Genomic DNA, 20,420 nt, shown 5'->3' on the forward strand with positions numbered 1-20,420 from the left:
CCTTATGGTAATAGAGGAAGTCATTATGATTGCAATGAATTCTGTTAATGAAATCAATTGAAAGTGATACAAAAATACATTCAGGCAGTCTATAACATTTCCTGTGAAAACTATCGACAAGGTGATAATTTATTTATTGAAGCCAAAAAGAAAAGTGGTGACAAACCACCTGCCACTTGAGACCAGTGTGAGACTACCAAAGAACTAAAGAAAAGATGGCAAGAACAGTCATTGAAATGCACAGTGGGAAGAAATTTCAAGAAGTTATTTACCTATTCCCCTTCTCCAGAGGGGGAATCCCGGATATTATTAATAGTAGCTTGCTTCTCCTAAGGATTTGCTCAATTAACATGAAAGACATATAGGGAAAAATTATATTTTTATATATACGTATATATATCCAAACACACACTCTCTGCTTAGGATTACGCTTCTTTATGTTGAAAATTGGATATAGTTTAATATAGAAATCTAATCAGACCATTTTCTAAAATTTTTAACTTAGAACAGAACTTAGAACAGCCAGGAGAATTGAGTTTGAGGACAGCATGCAAAGGCACAGTTTTTAATCAACTATTTTGCTATGGTTATGTACGACAGCAACATAAGCCAGACTCTTTTCTCGCCAGTTTCCACCACTGATAACTGAGTTAAGCTGATTACTCTTATGAACACCAGCTAGAGTGAACATATCTGTTCGAAAGCATACTACCAAGTATGTCCAACTTAGTTCCATGCACATATTTAAATTGGTCATCACCCTAGTTAAGTTAAAGGTCAAAAATTCAATGCTTAAATGCTAAACTACAAAGGACCTACAAAGCATCCCAACTGTAGTGCAAGCTATTTAAACTGCCAAGAATGCTTTTCTTTTATAATGAAGGACGGGCAATTTGCTTCCTCCTCTATCTTCTCTTTAGGAGGCTTTGATGCTTCTTGCTAGACTCACGGACAAGCAGTAAGGGCTTTAAAAGTAGATACTTCACATTTAAAAGTAGCTATTTAACTACCCTTAACTATTTTGAGGATTAGCTTTTGAAGGATTAGTGAATGATAGTAAAGGACAGAAAGATCATCCAAAAAACATTACCAAAACCAACCTTCATTCCATGTCTTCACACAAGTGTCAAATACTATCAGTCATAAAGGCCTAAGTGGAATTTTGAAAGAGGCCATACAGCTCTCTCAGGAGCATTTAGTTATTTTCAGCTGTTATTGTATCATTATTTACATTCACAGGAAATAATAAATCTTTCTCCTCATCATTCACAGCAGAGATCTTTGGAGAAGCTAGTAACAGATAAGGACACTGCTACTTGTTTTGTTGTGCAGAAGGGCTAAAAGGTGGCATTTCTCTCATGGTGAACATACAATGTAAGCTGGATATAAGCTGTGTCTCAAGTGAAGTTCTAATCTTCAGCTTCCCTTTGACATGCTCAAATGCTTGAAATAAAAAATGGATGTTGGAGGGAAGACAGCTGAATTTTATTTTGGAAAGTCATATTTTACCACAAAGAGGATGTTCTTGGAGGCAGTTTCCTTAGTATAAATTATACCTGACTTGAGAAGCAATGGCTTGCACTCTTTAGAAGTGCAGCCAGCAGCAACAACAAAAAGCCAAGCTATAGCTGACATGTAAGAGGGATCCACAAAAATCACTTAACCGTACTTGTAAACAGGCAAACGGTATTCTATCATTGCATAGAAAAATAAGTTTGAGGAAATTATGAAAGGTTTAAATCAGTTAATATAACTTTTATCTTTTACACATATATTAGCAATAAATTTTCTCTAAAAAGGATTCTAAACATGCGGGAGATTCAGTGAAAAGGAGATTGCTTTACAGCATGTCAGAGAGGCTGGCAATATCTTAGATCATATGTTGAGGGTTCTAGTGAAGACACGCATTACGATCACAGTTAGTAGAGACAAGTTTAAAACACACATTAAAAGGTCATATAAGTGAAATCCGAAGTGGTTTTGTGCCTGCTTTATTCTTTTCTTAAGCTTTAGACATGCACTGACTGGACAAATGAGTTATCCGTACCTAAGGAAAGCTTATGGTATTGCTTATGATATTGCTAGTAAAACACACTATCAAATATACAGTCAAGTTATAAAGTCTCCTTGCAACAGAAATAAAAAAGCAAGCTTGGATGAAGCAATTGATTACCGCTGCTTCCTAAAGGTTCTATTTTAACATTACTTTTACTACTCCTGGGCTGAATTTCTGCCTCCCTCCCCAAAATCCAATGAGGAAAAACTCCTTTCACACTGTCCCTTCCAAATCATTAAGAACAGTTTTGCCTTCCTTTCTTGTGATAAAGGATTGATTACCCCACAAACTTCAAAGAAATCTTCAGTCTTTAGAAGCATCTCTATCTCTAACCTCTGTTTTCCCAGGCACTCTTCCCCAACTGCACCTTTAAATGTAAGGACTAGGTAGAAAAGAAACTGCTGTAGAAGCAGGTGGCAATCTATTGAGATAATGGAGCAGATCATTGCTTATAACATATAATATTGAAAAATAAAATGCTTTGTTCTGTATTTACTTGGCGATTGTATTTTAAAACTTCAAGAATAAAATGGTTAGAAGAAAGTTCTGGAACATGAATATGTTCACCTGAAAACCTGAAATCTTATTTTCAATCAAGATATTCATATATTCTTCCTATTAAAAACAGTTACTATTCTAGCTACATTATTTGAAAAAAATTTGAATTTGAAAAAAAGAAATTACCTGGAAAAGTTACAGGTCTCTAATTTGCTCATAGTTTGATAACTTTATGGGATTACATTTACAGTGCTTCTGAAATCGATATAAGGGTCTAATACACATGCATCAATACATCAGATACATGCTGGAATAAATATAATCTCAATAAATTTTACGATATTAACTCTGATTGTATATTAGCAATACAAAATTCAATGGACCAACTTGCAACTTCTATTATTGCAAGTCTCTTTGCCCCTCGTTTCCAGGAAATAGAGAAATATTGATATAGAAAGAAAAAGTTTGTTCTTCAAATAAGTTTAGAGAAAGCAAGTGAAGCTCAAAAGAACATCTACACCTCACATGCTAGATAGAACTTTAATCTTTAAATTAGTTTCACACGTTTAAAGCTTGTCAACTTTATGAACCAAGTAGTAGCTTGTGAGATAGACCCTATTAGTGAAATATGAGCAAGAGTTTTAGAAAAATTAAATTCAAAAGTTAGATCTGACTGCTCTTTGAATATAAGGACTATTACATGAAAAATAATGCAATTTACTTTTTCTTGGGAGTAGGTGGAGAAACTAGAATGTTTGTCTGGATCTGCAAGACAAATCTCTGTGACAGATCGTCCTTTTTCATCCTTAGATGTTTTTCTTCTTTTCTTCTGGGGGAAGATCGATAGCTCATGCCTAATACTCATGATTCTCAAGGATGCACTTGGCTCCTTGTAGAGAGATGAGGCCACAAAGTCTACTTCTCTCGCTCTGCATCACTCTCTAAGCTAATTAGAAATAGATTAACAGTCTTATTTCCACTGCAGTGGGCCCTGCATAGCAACGTGGAGAGGCACAGCTGTAAGGGACTAGGAAAGAGTAGAAAGAAGAATATGTATAAACATAAACCCAGTCTCATCCAAATAAACCTGTTCCTCCAAAACTGTGGGCATGCCTCTGCATGTGACTGTATTTGAAGAAAATGGTGTAAACCATGTGTACACCAGAAAATGATGTAAGATCAGTCTGAACAGTCCCAGAGACTTTTTCCAGGCTGAAGGGTAATTCTCTTAAGCACAGACACAAAGGAAACGGAATCCAGAACATATACCCTTGTAACAGGGACAGTCAAGTCACTTGCAGGAAAGATTTGATCCTTCCTAAAGTTCCACAAATGTTATATTAGAACTAACACTCTTTTTGAAACTATTACCTTATTACTACCTTGTTTATGATTACTGTAACTAGAGGTGTTATATATTTCTCTCAATGTGTGAATTGTTTCTGTGAAATAGAGTGGAAATTCTGTATGTTGATAAAAATTGACCACATAAGTGAAACTAGCATTGCAAAAAGCTGTTTTTTAAAAAAAATGACCACTTCTCCCACTCACACACATTTTAACAGAGAATCCAAGGACAAAGTACTTAGTATTACATTTTTTGGAAACTGAAACTTTGTCTTAAGGTAGATCAGAAAGGTATCACAATACTCCCTATTAACTTGTTCAGTACTTTGTAGAATATTTAAATACAAGATACTGTTACAGCTCTAAAAGAGAGCGGCTGGATAGAAACTCTAATGTGTATTTCTTTCTGAGCTCAGAAGTGTTATCACATATCAGAGAAATCCACATATAGGTTATGAAAACGCCCAGCAATGCACACAATCTGAAGAGAAAACTCAACCCTCGTTTGACCTTAGAAATCAGTCTCCTACGACAAAATATTTTGGTAACATAAGGGGGAAAAGAAACTCTCTTTGAAAAGCAACAATCTTGTCACAGCGTCTCTTACGTTTCTGTCTGCTACCTGTCTTCTTAGATGTGCTTGCTAACAAGGAAAAGCTGTAATTCTCTTTGTAAAAAGATGCACCAGAAGGGAACTTCATCAACTTCTCTGCGGTCTTGTGTGCTGCTTTTCCTTTTAACATTTTTTTCTGTGTCTAAACACCCATTTTACAGTAAGAGTCTGTCCTTTATTTTAGTTTCTTTTTAAGCACAAATATATTTTTGTATCATTTTATTAATAATGTGTATTTATGTATAATAAGACAACTTGGAAGGTAGTCACAGATTACAGTAAAGTTAAAGACTAAACAATTTTTTTTTTTTTTTTTTTTTTGCTTTCTGGCTATCACTTCCAGTAGACTTTAAGCAGTTTGGTCTTTCTTCGTCAAGAAGAGAATCAACATTATATACCCGTTGTCGGTTAGGTCTGTTGATTAATACAAGTCATTACATATCTTTGCAAATATCTTCCAAAATCTTTTACATAGGCAAGCTGATACTTCTTCAGGAATCTTTGAAGTTGTATTCAAATCCGTAGGGTTAAATGTGGGTAATATAAATATTTGTATATACAGATGTTATCTTTTACTGCCTATAAGGCCAAAAGACAGCTTTGAAGTATGGTTATAAATATCACCATATAAATATCAAAAAAACCCTTCCCCACAAGAATGTGTTTGTTTGATTACAAACCTTCATAACATAGCAACCATAATTTCTATAAGCTTGAGCCTGTAGTATTGATATTCATTTCTCAGTCACTAAACTTGAAAAATTAAGTTGTGTTATTAGATCAAGCATGAGAACAGAAAAATTATTCCCAGATAATTAACAATCTCAAGAAGAATCAAGTATTAAGGAGAAGCCAAGGCTAGCTAAACCCAATTCACTAGCCAGCTATGGCTTTTAAGACATAGCGCTGTGGCTAGTTGGCTCTCCTATGGACTTTTTAATTGACTATCACTTCTTATTAGATTATGATCAATGAAACTAGAGGCTAGTACAAGAACTAGAGTAAACTTCTGAACTAAACCAGTAGCTAGATCATCTGAGTTCTAATCTAGTCTCATTGATTTTCTGTATAAGAACCTGCTTTTTGTTACTCAGCTGTAAATTCTGTAACCATTTAAATTCAGGAAAATTTAATAATCTGTTACTCTGAAAATGAAAAATAGGGCGTACTGTTGAAGCAACAATGTTTATGTAATCTCATGCTCTCAAGAAGACATTTCTCTCACTGCACTGTCAGCTTCCACTCCTATGTCACCAACACCAAGAAAAAGTTTAGAAGGCTTTATGAATTTCTGTAGGTGTGTGGACTATTAGATCAAACAGATTAAAGCCTTCCCCTGTCTTCAATGTTCTTGAGTTTTGTCTTCCCAATATCTAAAATACACGAAAAATTTTAAAATAGAGCTTCCAACCTTAAACACATTCCGTTTACTCAAAAGCATCTACAGAAGTCTCAGTTGCAGTCTCTTCATTACAGATGGATCTGCTTTTTCCTCCTCTTAATTAAACTCCCATTTCAAAAAAAGTATTGTCATTGTGGCTTGGCGATTTCTCCTGGATATGAAATTAACAGCAAACTATTTACCAAGAGTTATGCTAGAAATTCAGACACCAAATTTTTAATTGCAGTTATATTAGTCAAATAGTAATGTCTGGAGAAAAAACAAACAAAAAACCCCAAATCCTACATGTGTATCCATTTGAACATCTATTTCTAATTTTAACATTAGTGCATTTGCAGAGATCTTAGCTTGCATAGATTTCCATTCTACATGACAGAAGACCTAGATTTGGAGGACTTCTCGTCTTCACAGTTACATCTTTACAGTTTGACTAACTAGTATGTCATCTTGGGTAACTTATCATTTGAAAGGATAATTCAAGATCAGCCTTCCATATTAAAGAGTCTCAAACAGATAGTTAAAATCTCTCCTATTATTATGTTCGTAATGTTGAAGATCTTGTGGATGAATTAAGTGATCTGGAAACCTGAGTTAACTAGCACAAAGGCTGGACTGGTGCTGAAGGTGTTAAGTGTAGATAGTGCTGAGCATACAAAAGAAGTTCATATTTTTCTTCATATCAAGTGTTATCAGAGCAATTTATATGTTTTTCCTGTGTTTTAGCAATATCATTGCTATGATCTGGCAATATGAACGCAGTCAAAGATCTTCCTTAAGTGCCAGATATTTGAAACAGAATGGCTCCTAACAATCTCACCTTTACCCACCTGTAAAACAAACCAAACCTGGATCTGCTTCTCAAATTGCTGGGTGACACTTTTCCCCCTCTGATTCTCAGTCTCCTCAGTTCCTAGTTCAGTAACCCTACCGCTGTAACACACCCATAGCTGCAGACTTAATGAGCTGCAGTTAAAGCACAGTCTAATTCTGAAGGAAGAAGAAGGAAGAAAAAATAAAACAAAAACAAAAAAGCCCCACGTACAAAAACCATCTTTTCCTCAAAGAACAACCCATACGTAATACAGCATATCTTTGCACCTGCATTAAAAAAAAAAAAAAGCAAGATGAGGTTCTTGTTATCCCAGACTGTTTTTTCAGTCTTGAAAAGAGTATTTAACTGAAGGCTTAGCTATCTCTAATATGTCCCATCACGAATCTAAGAGTACAACTGCAATCACTTTGAGGATACTCAGATGAAAATGTGCAGCAGTTCTCCAGCCCATCATATTGTATTCCATATTATATTGCATCAATTAACTGATAAATTAAAGGTTACATGCCCATAACAGTTTAAGATGTTTGTATGTAATAATTAAAAAGAATTATTCCTTTCCATTTCAGATAATGTTATTCAAGGAAAAAGAGTACTGTTATTATAGTGCTGTTTTCTTCTCTTCCTTTCTCTCTCCTTCCTCTTATTCCCTCAAAAACCCAACAATGTTATGCTAATTAACCTCCTGGAAACCAAAAGGTCTATTAGCAAAAAGAGAGCTGATTTTTTTCCGTAACAAGCTTCAGTAACCTACCATCAAATACTTTCATTCCCCAAATGATGCTCAGTATGATGTTTAAAAAGCCAGACTATGAATAATAATGAGTAATGCTTTCAATTCATACTACACTCATAGAATATTTAAGAAAATTATTTCTTCTTTTAACTAAACTGCCTTCATACAAATAAATTCCTATCAGTTAAACACCTAGTAAAATTAGGCACCCCCTGATTAGTGTAGAGAGATATTTTAGAATGATAGTAACCTATTTCCAAGCCTGAAACAAGTCATTACTTTTGCAGAATAGAATTTGAATTAGTTAATATCAGTTTAGTACATTGGAACACTATCTTTTTTTAACGCTTATGGCTAAAAATGTAAATGAACACTTACTGTGATTTATGAAAATACCTAGGCACCTTGCTCTCAAGACAATGAGATTCACTCTTAACCAGGTTCAAAAGTTTCTGATTTTTTGTCAGCAGCTCCACAGCTGAGGTACATAATGACCAAGTACTAGTTAGTTAAAATCCTCAGAGTGCAACAAACTTGTTTTAGCCTACACTGGAATAGACAGCAGTGCTAAACAAGTCATAGCCCCTTTTCTGAGACCAGAAGGCTAAGCAGGTGGTTCCTGAAACTGCTCAACTTCCGCTGCAACACGATGTCGGTCAACAATACTCAGTGTCAGAGGACTCCATGCAGCCATGGTCGCCAGAGTGTTATTACACCATATGCAGCTCAGCCAGTACATACACGCACTGTCTTGGTTATATGGGCAGACAGGCCTTTGACACAACACAGAAGAGCGTCGTTTTGTGGATCTTTCCAGAATTTCCTAGAAACAGTGAAGACTCCAGAAACGTATAGGAGTGATAGTCAAGATATGCACCATCCACAAGGCCAGATCTGCATTTGGATATGTCAGTCATAATCCATTTTAGAAGTCTTTTTAAATTCACAGTCACTAAAGCCAGTTGTAAGTAAAAGTCAAAGAACAAAGGAAAGCTAAAAGCTTTTTGTTCAGCCATTCATTTTCAGCCAGCAAAATTGTTAATGAATTTAACATATACTTACCCGGAAAAAAAAAAAAATCAAATAATCTCTAAATAACCTTATGGGAAACTGTTCAGACCAAAGGTATTATATCATGTCAGAATCTCAATTAATAAGTTCCTTTCCTAGCCATTAGGTAGTCCTAGCTAACTACCATTAGCATTCTACTGTAAGTTTTATTTGTTTAAAAAATCTCACTGATCTTGTGAGAGCCTCTGTAAGTTCTTATTGGGCATAGCTACAATTTAAGATGTTCAGCTACTCCCCAAATGGTGCTCAGCACTTCAAATAAGATCAGGGTTTGTTCACATTTTCAGAGAAGATTCAGAGAAGTCCAGGTCAGCCAGACTCTTTTCAATTTCAAAAGGAAGTCAGATAAGTTAATTGAAGACAAGGGACTATCATATTGAATAGCACTTTACTCAACCAGAATATGCCACAAAAATAAGTGTTAGAACAGGTCTATCCATATTGTACATTAGAGGTTACCTAAATGTATAGAGAAGCTTTGTTATTTACACAAAAAGCATCACTGAATCTGTTTTCTGGACTTTATGCCACACTTCTGCACTTTTTGTATGTTAGTCAATTGAAAAGTTACTTTAAACTGGGTTACTTTTGTTTACCTTTTTTCCTTCTACACTAAACATTGAGGTGAGTTTCAGTGTGAGAGGATGTAAAGAGGTGTCTACTAAATGCCCCAAAAAAAAAGTTTTTAATCCTTGCTCAGATTGAGAAAATTTTCAAGGACTTTAAATTCTTGATAATATCTTAAAATTATATGCTTTCTAATATTAGAGAAAGAAGAAAAAGTCTTGTTAGAGTTAGAATAATTTATGATCTTTTTCTTTTCAAAACATGACCGACTTTCAAAAGCAACTCCATAACACTGGCTGTAAGGAAAAATTCATTACAGATAATCAGACACATTGTTTCAGAGCACGACATAAAACATTCTAACATTTGTTAGGACACAATAAAATTTTTCTTCAAAACCCCACTCGAAGTCAATCTGGAAACAAATGATTTCTCCATCCACATATGTAAACAAGTAGGAATTTTCCTGAATATTTTATTTTCTCCAGGTCAGAGCCTATCCTTCTGACAGGTATCACTACTCCAATATAGTTGTATCAGAATTAACAGAATTCTGTTTGCAGAGATGCAATTGATTCTATCAGAATAGCTGCAGAAGCAAGATTTTCTATAATTCTTTAAAGAATTTTTGTGAAGAAGAGATTACTTCTTGAACATTTATAGGTAATAATTTTCAGTCAATTACATTTAAATCTTATATCTTTCAGTTGTTCTAGGTTTCCTTTGTGATAGCTATTGCTCCAAGATAGCATCCTATGATGATTCTATCTCCACTAAGTCTTCTTTGAGGGAAATGTACTTCAGATATGATTTATGCTGTCACTTCAGCAGGCGTTTTAGACCACTTTATCCTGTTATTCCTCCAGCAATGTGATTGGTATTAAATAAGAATGTCTTTGGCATAAGAACTTTATCATTTAATCCAGAGTAAATCAGACCTAGATTACTCAAGTCAGTATGAGCAAAGAATCAGGCTGTTTAAGTAGGGTCATGTTTACCATAAATCAGTCAAGGAAAGATTACTGCGTTGACCAATAAGGAGACAGGAGTAAAAGCGTACTGTGCAAAGACATCTGCATCTCCAAATTACTGTAATATGTCTTAACAGGAAATTAATACCAATATTATATCATTTGTATATTGTAGTACATATTATGTGTTGTCAGCTAAATAAAAAGCCATCTCAGTAGTGCAATCCCATGATACCTTCCTAAAGTCACAGAAAGAAAGGGATTCTAACAATCTAAACAAGCCCAGTAAGGGTGCCTGCAACAAGAACGTACTATCAGCAACAAGTGTACCCTAGGAACCAATTTACCTATTATATTTTTTATATAGAAGCTTATACGCAGGCATAACTGTAACCCCAATAAGGATCCCCTGTTTTGGCGATGCAGAAAAATCTATGGTGTTAAAGCAATGCTTGTAAATGAGATAAATGATCAGATTTCTAATGTCACTGCAACTCAAGGAGTTCAGCAGAGTGGAAGTTTCAGGAATGAGAAGGAAAATGAAGCATAAGAACAAGAAACTTAAAGAATTAATAGGCAATCATTAAAGAGGATGGAATTTGAGAATCTGTAGAAACGTGTGTTATGAAATCCCTCCTAGGAAAAAAAACACACAGACTTCCATAACTCTCTGAACACTTCTAAACTGAAGGTCTTGATTTTGATGTTACTCAGCAGTTTGTTGTTATTCCCTTTTCCCCATTTTACTGCAACATAGTTTAATATAAATGCAAATAAAGTACTTACCACTATTTCCATGGAACTTCTCTTTAAAATGTTGTTTCCAAATGCAGTTTGCTTGGATATGCCCATCAGAGAAAGTAAACTGCCTTTAGACCCACTGGCAACTACTTATGAGTTGGATCATATTTATGGAGTTCACAGTACTCCACAACCAGACCCACAGCCTTTTCAATTACAGAAGGGATGATAATGGCATTAGTAACAGCAGCTTTCACATCTATATAAGCCATTTGCAGGCATAGGAGGAAATGCTTCCTACCTCCTCTAGGGACACGAATTTCATGTTCCGCTCCATGTACCTTGCATTGCACAAACAGGGATCCTTGCAACAGAAAAGTTGATGCCTAGGTTACCTTTTTTTTTCTCCCTTTGTTTCTTTTATACCCAATGCTGATAAAAACTTTACTGACAGACAGCAGGGCATGTTTACTAAGTAACCTGGAAGGTTTGTACTCACCACTGTGTCCTATATTCCTTTTGTCATTGCTGGAGTCTTCAAGGGTTTTTTGCAGTGTTAAAGGTTTCTAGCAGTATTTAAATAAGTTACAGGTTATTTCTCTGAGAGAAAATTGCATTAATTCTCCATAATAATAATTCTCCATAAACTCTACTCTAAAATTTGTTTAGAAAAAATGCTAGTAGAAAAGTCTTTTTTATTGTGACCACCTTATAAAAAGTGATTCAGAACATGAAACTGATTTCTTCTGTTTGTTAAATGTTGCAGATACTACTGGAATAACAGCAGTTAATATGGAACTATCAATTAAACTAGGATAATAATTATTAAATTTTTCAATCTATAGTTTATTAAATTAGTAGAATATTAAATTAATATGGTTTAAACGACTCCAAGATCTAGCCCCCTTGGTGCTGACATCAGTGACAGTGCTTTAAGAAAGTTCATTAGCTGCTGCTCTAAGGTATCCATTTCCTGATACATTTCTTTCTCAGATCTACCTGAAGTTAAAAAGTAATATAATATTTTATATTTAAGGGGAAAGAGTGATCTGAATTCAAAGCAGGCTATACGAACGTATGCAAAAATGAAAGATCTGTTCCTCCATTTCTTTCACTCACTAGATTTTTTGTAGAATTCACTGGGATGTTTCATGATATAAAGAGGTATGACTAGTTGCATTAATGACACCTATTATCTTGATGAAAGCTTTTTTTATCTTCATTATACTGTGCAAACGACTGCATTCAAAGACTTCAAAATGTAAATATTCTAACATAAATAATTTAGAAAAAAAAACTCAGATCATAACAACAGTGTTGTTTCTATCAGAGTCAGCTTCACATAGTAGTGATAATCACTGAAAACTGAGAGAGACAAAACACACATAACTGGATATTCAGTGGGAGGCCTCTTGGTATATCTAGTATACATATTTATTAAACTAGTTGGCATTACTTTTGGAATTTGACCCTTAGATCTTACTGTGATGGATCAGCTATACACTCATACCATCTGAGATCCTGGATGTTTAGTTTGTTATTTTGTCCAGCATCAACAAATCATAGTATCAACAAATCATGTTTCATCACATTAGAATAATGTCATATAGCTAAGAACGCATCTTTACTTTTTTCTTATCCTATCATCAGATATTTTCTGAAGAAAATTAGGATCATAATTCTCATTAGTGGAATTTCTGAAAATAGAAATGCCAAGAAAACACTGTTTCCTTATAATAAAATGCAGTATAAACAACAGCAAACTCATAACAATATTCTTAGGACACTTATTATAATACCAAATGATTAAAAATTACCAAAGCTTTACCATTCTATCCTATTGCAGGTTAACCCCACACAGTGATTTGAAAAAGTTTTCAGTACCAACACAGTATAAACAATATAATGATCATTCCACATTTGTATTAACTTGTAAATCAATAAAAAGAAATGAGCATTTAAAATAACCTAGTGCACAGAAAATTTTAGAAGCTTGTGTGGTTATGATAATAAGCATCCTTATACATCTGAAAAAAAAACAAGTTATGTTTAACAGGATGTTAGCATAACCATTACACACTCGTAATGAAAAGGACAGAAGAGAAAAATCTAGCTAAATCTTAGCCACATACTTAAAATACTCTTTATTTTCTGACCTTCAATACTTTTTCTGGGTATCTCAAATTGTTTTTTCCCTCCTATCATCAGCATGATAGTAACCCATACTCTGTCCCAGAAGAACAGAAAACTTAAATAGTAAACCTACAAGCTTAAGATCCCTTACCCTCTGGGCTCGCTGGGCTGCTCTTGCTTCTCAGTGTTACAAACACATGTGTAAACAACAGAATTTCCTGCATCCTTTTCTCATCTGCACAGTACTGGGACTTGGCCAGCAGGATTATTTACAGCATTAAGGCCACTCCACAGTAACTTGAAAAAGATTCCCATTGGTCAGGCTTTATCAAAACCAAAACCACAACATTTTTCCTTTACATGCAAGTCACTTATCCAAAATAAAACATTTCGCCTTATTGTTCTTCATTAAATATTGCTTTCTTCTGCTTTTATTTCTCCTTCTCTTTCTAAATTGAAAATTATGGTCCTAATCCCTCAAACATTATGTACAAGCTTAAACTAATTATTCCAATAAGAACAGTTAGGCATATGCACGAGTCTTTTCTAAGTTGCGTGGACATATATGCCACTACTTGCATGTATGCATATCTCCTCAGTTTTAAATATGCTGCAATAAGATTATTTTTCTCTCTGTCACTATATGTCATCTAGCTAATGCATGCATTTTCCTAATTAGCTGAGTAATTAGCCAGAGGCTTTTGAATATTATTATATAAAAAAAGGAAAATTTTAGATTACCAGAAATATGAAAAGAACACAGTGAGCAAAGGTTAAAAAAAAACTTTAAAAAGCTCATTTCTGAAAAAGTATATACCTTTTCATTAGAAATTAAGGTAACTGCTAAAATAAAAGGTAAGAATGGTTTCTGCAAAGAATATAATAACTGACATGTGACAAAGCATGATACCACCATCCAGGAATGATGTTATACGCCATCTAAACAGCAGGGCCTAAGAAAAAAAAATGTGACAGCTGATATGATTTGCCACAGTTTTGAAAAATCAAAGTATTAAAAAGAAATAAATACAGAATACTGGCAACTCCTATGCTATGGTCTTAGACTGAAAAAACAGGGTTCCCTACTACAGCTTTAAAGAACATGACTCCACTTTTCTGCTAACATCCCACCATCTTTTAACAGCAGTATAGCAGGTAGTCCTTTCATCACGGATAGTAGCTTGGCTGCAGGACATTTAAATCGGGGCTCCTTTTTTTTTTTTTTTTTTGAATAAACTAACAAGTAAACTCTCCCACTCTCAATTACATGGGCATTATGTGATTTCAATGACTCACAAAATCTATTGCACTAACTGGAGACAAAGGTTGCCAATAAAAAAAAGTGAACAAACTAGACATTTCTATGAAAAAAAAAAAACCAAACATGCCTAATGTTACCAAATTCAAAAAAAAAAAAAACAAACAACAAAATAAGGCAACAACTACTTTATACATCTTCCCTGCTTCCTCTAGCAAGTACAAATATTTCATCCCCCGCTAGATACTCTTTTGATACATTCCATTATCCTTAATGTAGGAAATCAATTAACATTTTTGAAATCAAGTTACTTACAGGTCATAAAGTACATTACACATTATTCATTTGTAGCTAATCACATTTCCATCTGTCCATGAGATAAAGAATGGTGGAAAGTGAGGTCTGTATTTACTGCAATTTCTGAAGGCATCCAATAAGCCTGATTCCATAACCCATACCCAGACAAATTCTCATCAATTTGTAAAGAAAGTAGCAGATTCATTCTATCTTACAGGAAGCTGTAACTTTGAGCCTAAAAATATCTTCACAATAGAAGATTTCTAACTGAGATGTTATCATTTTAAAATCTTGAAAAGTTTCAATATGCCACAGTGAAGGAAGGAGTACTGCTAGATGTACTGCTTAGCATATATTGAATTCTTTACCACAGATATCCAACTACAAAAGCCTCCTTTTCAGTTCTTTCACCCAGGTCTTTATAAAAGGAACAACTGAAAACTCCTTTGCCCCAACCTCCACCTCCTCCCAATCCAGCACTGTCATTAAACTTACTTTTTGGGTAGGGAAAGTTTATTTTTCAAAAAAAAAAAAAAAGGAAGAAAAGAGTTATGCACATCAGATCAATAGTAAAACTAGAATGAAAACTCAGATTCCATCCTTTATGCTTTGCAGTACTCACCAATCCTTGCAGAAATCTTGATTTTATCCCAGTGTGAAATATACATCCAAATTTTTAATCAACTTTGACAAGAGGATCAGATAGTACAGCTATATATATATATATATATACACACACACACACATATATATACATATATATATATATAGTTAAATAAGCCTGTGAATTGTAACATCTCATGACAAACTCAGTACCCCAAAAGAAAGGTAGTAAGGAACATGATACATGTATGGTGCCAGATTTAAAGCAATTTAAAGCGTTTATTAAGAAATAAGTAGATTGGTCATTATTTTCACGTTTGCACTTGAAAATATATATATATATATACGTTCCTCATTTAGTTTGATTTGACCTTTTGGCCTTGATTCTAGGCCTGTCACTAATAATTACAAAGCGGGTGTTGCCAACATTCAAGCTCATTAACACAGGAACTTCAAGTAGCGAGTCAAATTGTCTTCTAGAAAACCTAGGTATATAAGCAATTCTTAGGAAGTTGAAATCATCATACACTCACCAAGGGAATGAGACCTTAGTCATTTGTGCTAGATTTTTCAAACCAAGAAAATGCAATTATAAATACTGTAGACAACATCAGTAATTGGGAACCCATGTTTTGATACATGGTATTAATTGCCATCCAGACTGCTACTTCCCTGAGTAGTGTGGGACGAACTCCCTTAAAGTACGTTTGAGCTTTGGAAGCATGTCAGACCTGCTTCTTCAAGAGCCACAGAGGAGTGTTAATGTGAATGTGAAAGCAAAGTTTCAAGTTGTTTAATGATAAGATCCAGTCCTTGGGGATTACAAAGGAAAAGACCTTATCCTATCCAGAATTACTCAGTCAATGAGAAAGATGAAATAATTTGTCTCAGATAGGAAAGTTGGAGCAAGTGTTCCTCAAAACATAGAGGTCAACTATATTTACTGTATCGATGCAATTTCTTTAGCAGATATAAGGAATTACGTTGCAGATATAAGGAATTAAGTTGCAGTACTGTTTTTCAGTCCAAATAAGATCAAAACATTTCAAGCACACATAGCAATGAATTGAAGCACTTACATTAACTAAATTAGAAAACAAGAAAAGGATTTGAAGCCCTAGAATTTTAACCTTTTGAAAATAATCCCTCAAATATTCTCAGTAAAAATATAAATAATCCAGTTCTCCTTTGCTGTTGGAACGTGTTTTTAATCTTGCTATATTTTCATATTATTCTAATCACTTTATACAAGTGAAGCAAGCTGCATCACAATATGTTTGAAAGGAAGGGCAGAAAGTCATCCTTTACCATATCTCAATTCCAGATACTTTTCCTTAAAAGAAGAAAACAAATAGAAGGCAGTTTGATATTACTAACCACCTTGCCCCTCCTCTTCCCCATGCCTTAAAGAGGTCATATCATTTTGTATCTAGTCCCTGCAGTAGCAGAAAAGCCCAAATCTACTTAATAAAATAAAGGCCAAGGAAAATATAGCTAGTTACAAAAGAGATGAGTCAGTAAAAGATACAAAAAAACCCCACCAAACTGTATGCATTGACTAGTCAGTAAGGAACAAGTTGGTGCAATTCCATTTGACTGATACATAGATTAGGAAGAAGATATGATTAATATAATTCTTTTCCAGAATCTCTGTCTAATAGTTTCAACAGAGAAAGAACATTTTTTTCCATTTTCTTCTAGGTTCTAGCATAAACCAAACATGCAATCGTAACACATAATTTATGTGAGAAATGGAAATAACAAAGTTTTGTTTCCATAGCTTTTCAATTCAGTAGTACTATTTCAACACTACTCATTGATGAGGCTAACTTAGAAATCTAAGTAATAGCCTTTGAACAAAATAATTCTCACAAAGATATTTGTGGCAAGACCTTCAAAGCAGGCAACAGTAGTTTACATACAAACATTAACATACCTTACATGAATAGCACCTTAATGCAAATACTTAAATATTTTTTTTAAATACAAAGCAAAACATATAAACATCAATATCTTGATAAGAACTCCAACATGTTTTTCTATCATAATCATAAAGCATAACAGAAGAAAATTTTTCCAGAGTAGTACCTTACTATCCTCAGCTTGTTAGTCCAGTTCTCTAAGTTCACCTGTGCATGTTAAATTGATTTTCTCAGGGGGAAATAGTTTCAGAAGATAAAAGACTTATTGAATAACCCCCTTTAGACAACCCTGCTGTCTGTACTGACAATCACATGTGCGAGACTCGTACTCTGAACTTCAGAGTTTGTTAGACTTTCAAAACAGTCTAAGAAGAAATAGAGTTTAAAGAGACCTCTATACCATCTATTAAGGTTTTTTTTAATTATTTTTTTCTTTCAGTAAAGATAAAAAAGTAGTTTAAGAATTAAAATGTCCAATTCGCTGGTTCAAGAAAAATTGTCTGATGTTTTGTTTTCAGATTTGTAAGAAAAAAGGTGTGCTCAATATCAAGTTAATCTAATTCATAACCTAATATAACTCTGCTACTGGTATGCATGGAACTAAGCAATACAATGAGGCAAAATAAAGGTTAGTCTAACTTGCACTGTTTATAAAAATCCAGCCCTGTAGTTCCCAAAACTTTACTGTGATCACTCATAGTACAGAGCTAGTATTAAATAAATTCAGACCGAAATAATCCTGGAAGCAATGCAGCTGGTGACAGGTTTTGATGCATCTAACACCTTCCATCAGGGAGGAGGGGAATCTTAAAGAATATAGGAAAAATATATGCCCCTAATTAAATTTGATTAAATCCATTCAACTCATTTGATTCACAGCAAGAAAATTAACAATTTAGGATCTAATCTTGAATAATAAAACTTACTCAGATATCCTGCAATGCACTGACAGAACATGCACAAACACAACATTCAGATGGCATTTCAAGATTTGACTCAATAGAACTCCTATTCCGACATAAGCTAGGAGCAACTCCCCACTATGTGCTAATTGTAGTCTTGAAGTAAATTAACTATCAGGGGCATATTACAACTACAGAAGTTGTTGAGTCAACCCCTCTACCTTCAAATCATCTGACTGAATCTCATCTCCCAGTCTTTCCTCATTCCTGTTTAGGATAGCACAATTTAGGCTGTGAAGTCAAGAAGTTTGTCTTCATTATTTTTTACTAGGTTTTTCATTTATTTCTTGAACACCAAGCCTATACCACTTCCACGCTCAAGCTCATTTTGAAATAAATGCAAATTTGAGTCTAAATTGCTAAACTCTTGTAGCGACAATCCTACAATTTTTCTTTAAGAAAATAGACATTCTTTCTCAGAATTTCAAAGATCTGTACAACCTCAGATCAAAGTGTTTACCCTCCTTAGTGAAAATTAACAGATATACCACCCGAAACTGGATTACACATGCATAATTGTATGTGCGGCCAACAGGCCTCAGCTTAGCAGAATTAACCCTGATTCCTAGTGCCCAGAAATATATACAGTACAGGTTATAAAATAGGCCCCAAATTTGAGAAATCCTGTGCATTGGAAGTATTTCCATGAATAAACTTATTCCCATAAGTTAACAAAATTTGGACTCAGATGGTTATGTTTAAAAAAAACCCCAACCAACCAAACAAACAGAATAAGAAGTTTCCAGAGAAGCCAGCGCAGTTATCTGAACTGTTTCTGTTTTTATTCCAGGTGTTTTCTGACCAGTTCATGGTTATTCTCCAGGTGAAATGTGCCCTCATTGTTGCAGGGAGCTTATGGAATTTGCAGCAGACAATATTCCTGTAATTATGACAAGAAATAGAAGTTAAACCACTGAAAGATTTGTTCTTACGTGATATTCACATTTTTTACTGCTAAACTCCTATAGAAATATTTCCACTTTCCATATATTATAAATAACTCACTAAAATAGTTTCCAAATAAAGTCTCAAGAAAATCTCATCTAAAATTCCTGCTTCATCTGGTGGAGAAAACACTAATACAACTTCATAATTTATAGTTATGAGTACAATTTACTGTTGAAATAACTTATTGCTGCTGAAATAGTAGTAACACACTTTCAAAGCTTTTAAATAGAATCAAAATAAAAATTAATTAAGCAGTTCCCTTTTTATAGGGCTGTAGCGGAAACCTTATTGTTCCACTCTGATGAAAAACTAAAAGCAGTTGAGTCAGAAACTGAGGTTTTCCTGCTTTTCAATGCAGCCAGTACGCACAAAGAGGACTTCCTGTCAAACCTTTCATCCACTTTGTACACAGGCATGATGCTGCTGCTGATTGTGCACTCATGCTCTAACAGAGCATAACAAAAGACACAATTTTTCATTTGATCACCTACAATCAACAACAAAATCTGACTTTAAACAAAACTATATTAATCAACACATTCCTATAAAACAACTTATTTGGAGTAATCTTTATTTCATCTTTTCTGAAAAAATGTGAAAGGCCTCAGGCCTGCTCTCTCTTTTTTGTTTTCTTTCTTTCTTTCTTTTTCTTTTTAAGCCCGGTTAACATGCTCTAGGCACTCTATATTGAAACAGCAATAGCAACTACCACAAAGACGTCAATCACTGTAAATGACAACTACTGAGAAAAAAAGTTATATTTTATTCCCTCTTACAAACAGCAGTCTTCCTGGCTGAAGGGTTTCCATTCTCAATGATGAAAACATCTTTTATCTGCAACACCGCAAATGATAAGATTTGGCAAGATAGAAGTCTCTTACTTTATTAAGAAAAAGAATAGTTTCATCTAGGCTTTAGATCATTTGGACTTCTATATCTATCTGGATATTTATATCTATTTCAGAAAAGAAGCTTTCAAAATTAGATCTGCAGTTTATAAATAGCATCCAAAGAATATGTGAACCTGATTTTTTTCTATAGTTTCTATTCTTTTCTAGACCAAAATCAAGATGCAAATCAGCTGAATACAGATGGTAAAAGTTAGTGTCTTAGCACTACTGTAGGTCAACAGCAGTTGGAGAGGCCATAAAAGCATGCACGTATTTAAGACTTTGCTCCAAGCTCTTGTGATGACTTCAGTTAGGTTAGCTGTTCTTACCCAGGATTAAATCAAAATTAGAACCTAGATTACATTTATATGTAGAAAGTCAGGCATGAGATACTTGGCAAGGAGGGGGGGGGAAACAAACAAACAAATGCCCACACAGGCCTGCATAGAAATGAATTACTTATGAGATCAACATAATATTTTTCATTTTGCATATATAAATTATACCAAAATGAATGAAATCCTTTTATCTTTCTGCAATATTCTTTATTCATGTCTGTTACGCACCTCTAAA

The 20,420-nt window shown here is 34.2% G+C and overlaps 1 protein-coding gene across 5 annotated transcripts in view; it reads right to left on the reverse strand.

The window, feature by feature from the left end:
* The window catches only part of CCDC102B (coiled-coil domain containing 102B), a 193,919-nt gene extending 180,723 nt beyond the window's left edge, over positions 1-13,196 (reverse strand). For 4 of the 5 annotated variants that reach the window (XR_693821.2, XM_009673246.2, XM_009673228.2 and 1 more), the window contains exon 1: positions 13,119-13,196. The gene's annotated coding sequence lies outside the window, so the exon portion shown is untranslated. Of the gene's footprint in view, positions 1-10,879; positions 10,942-13,118 lie in introns of those variants that run through there. The other variant, XM_068932082.1, reaches the window with a different exon arrangement.
* Positions 13,197-20,420: the final 7,224 nt, after the last annotated feature.

This window comes from Struthio camelus, chromosome 2, assembly GCF_040807025.1.
Source record: "Struthio camelus isolate bStrCam1 chromosome 2, bStrCam1.hap1, whole genome shotgun sequence".
Lineage (NCBI taxonomy): Eukaryota > Metazoa > Chordata > Aves > Struthioniformes > Struthionidae > Struthio > Struthio camelus.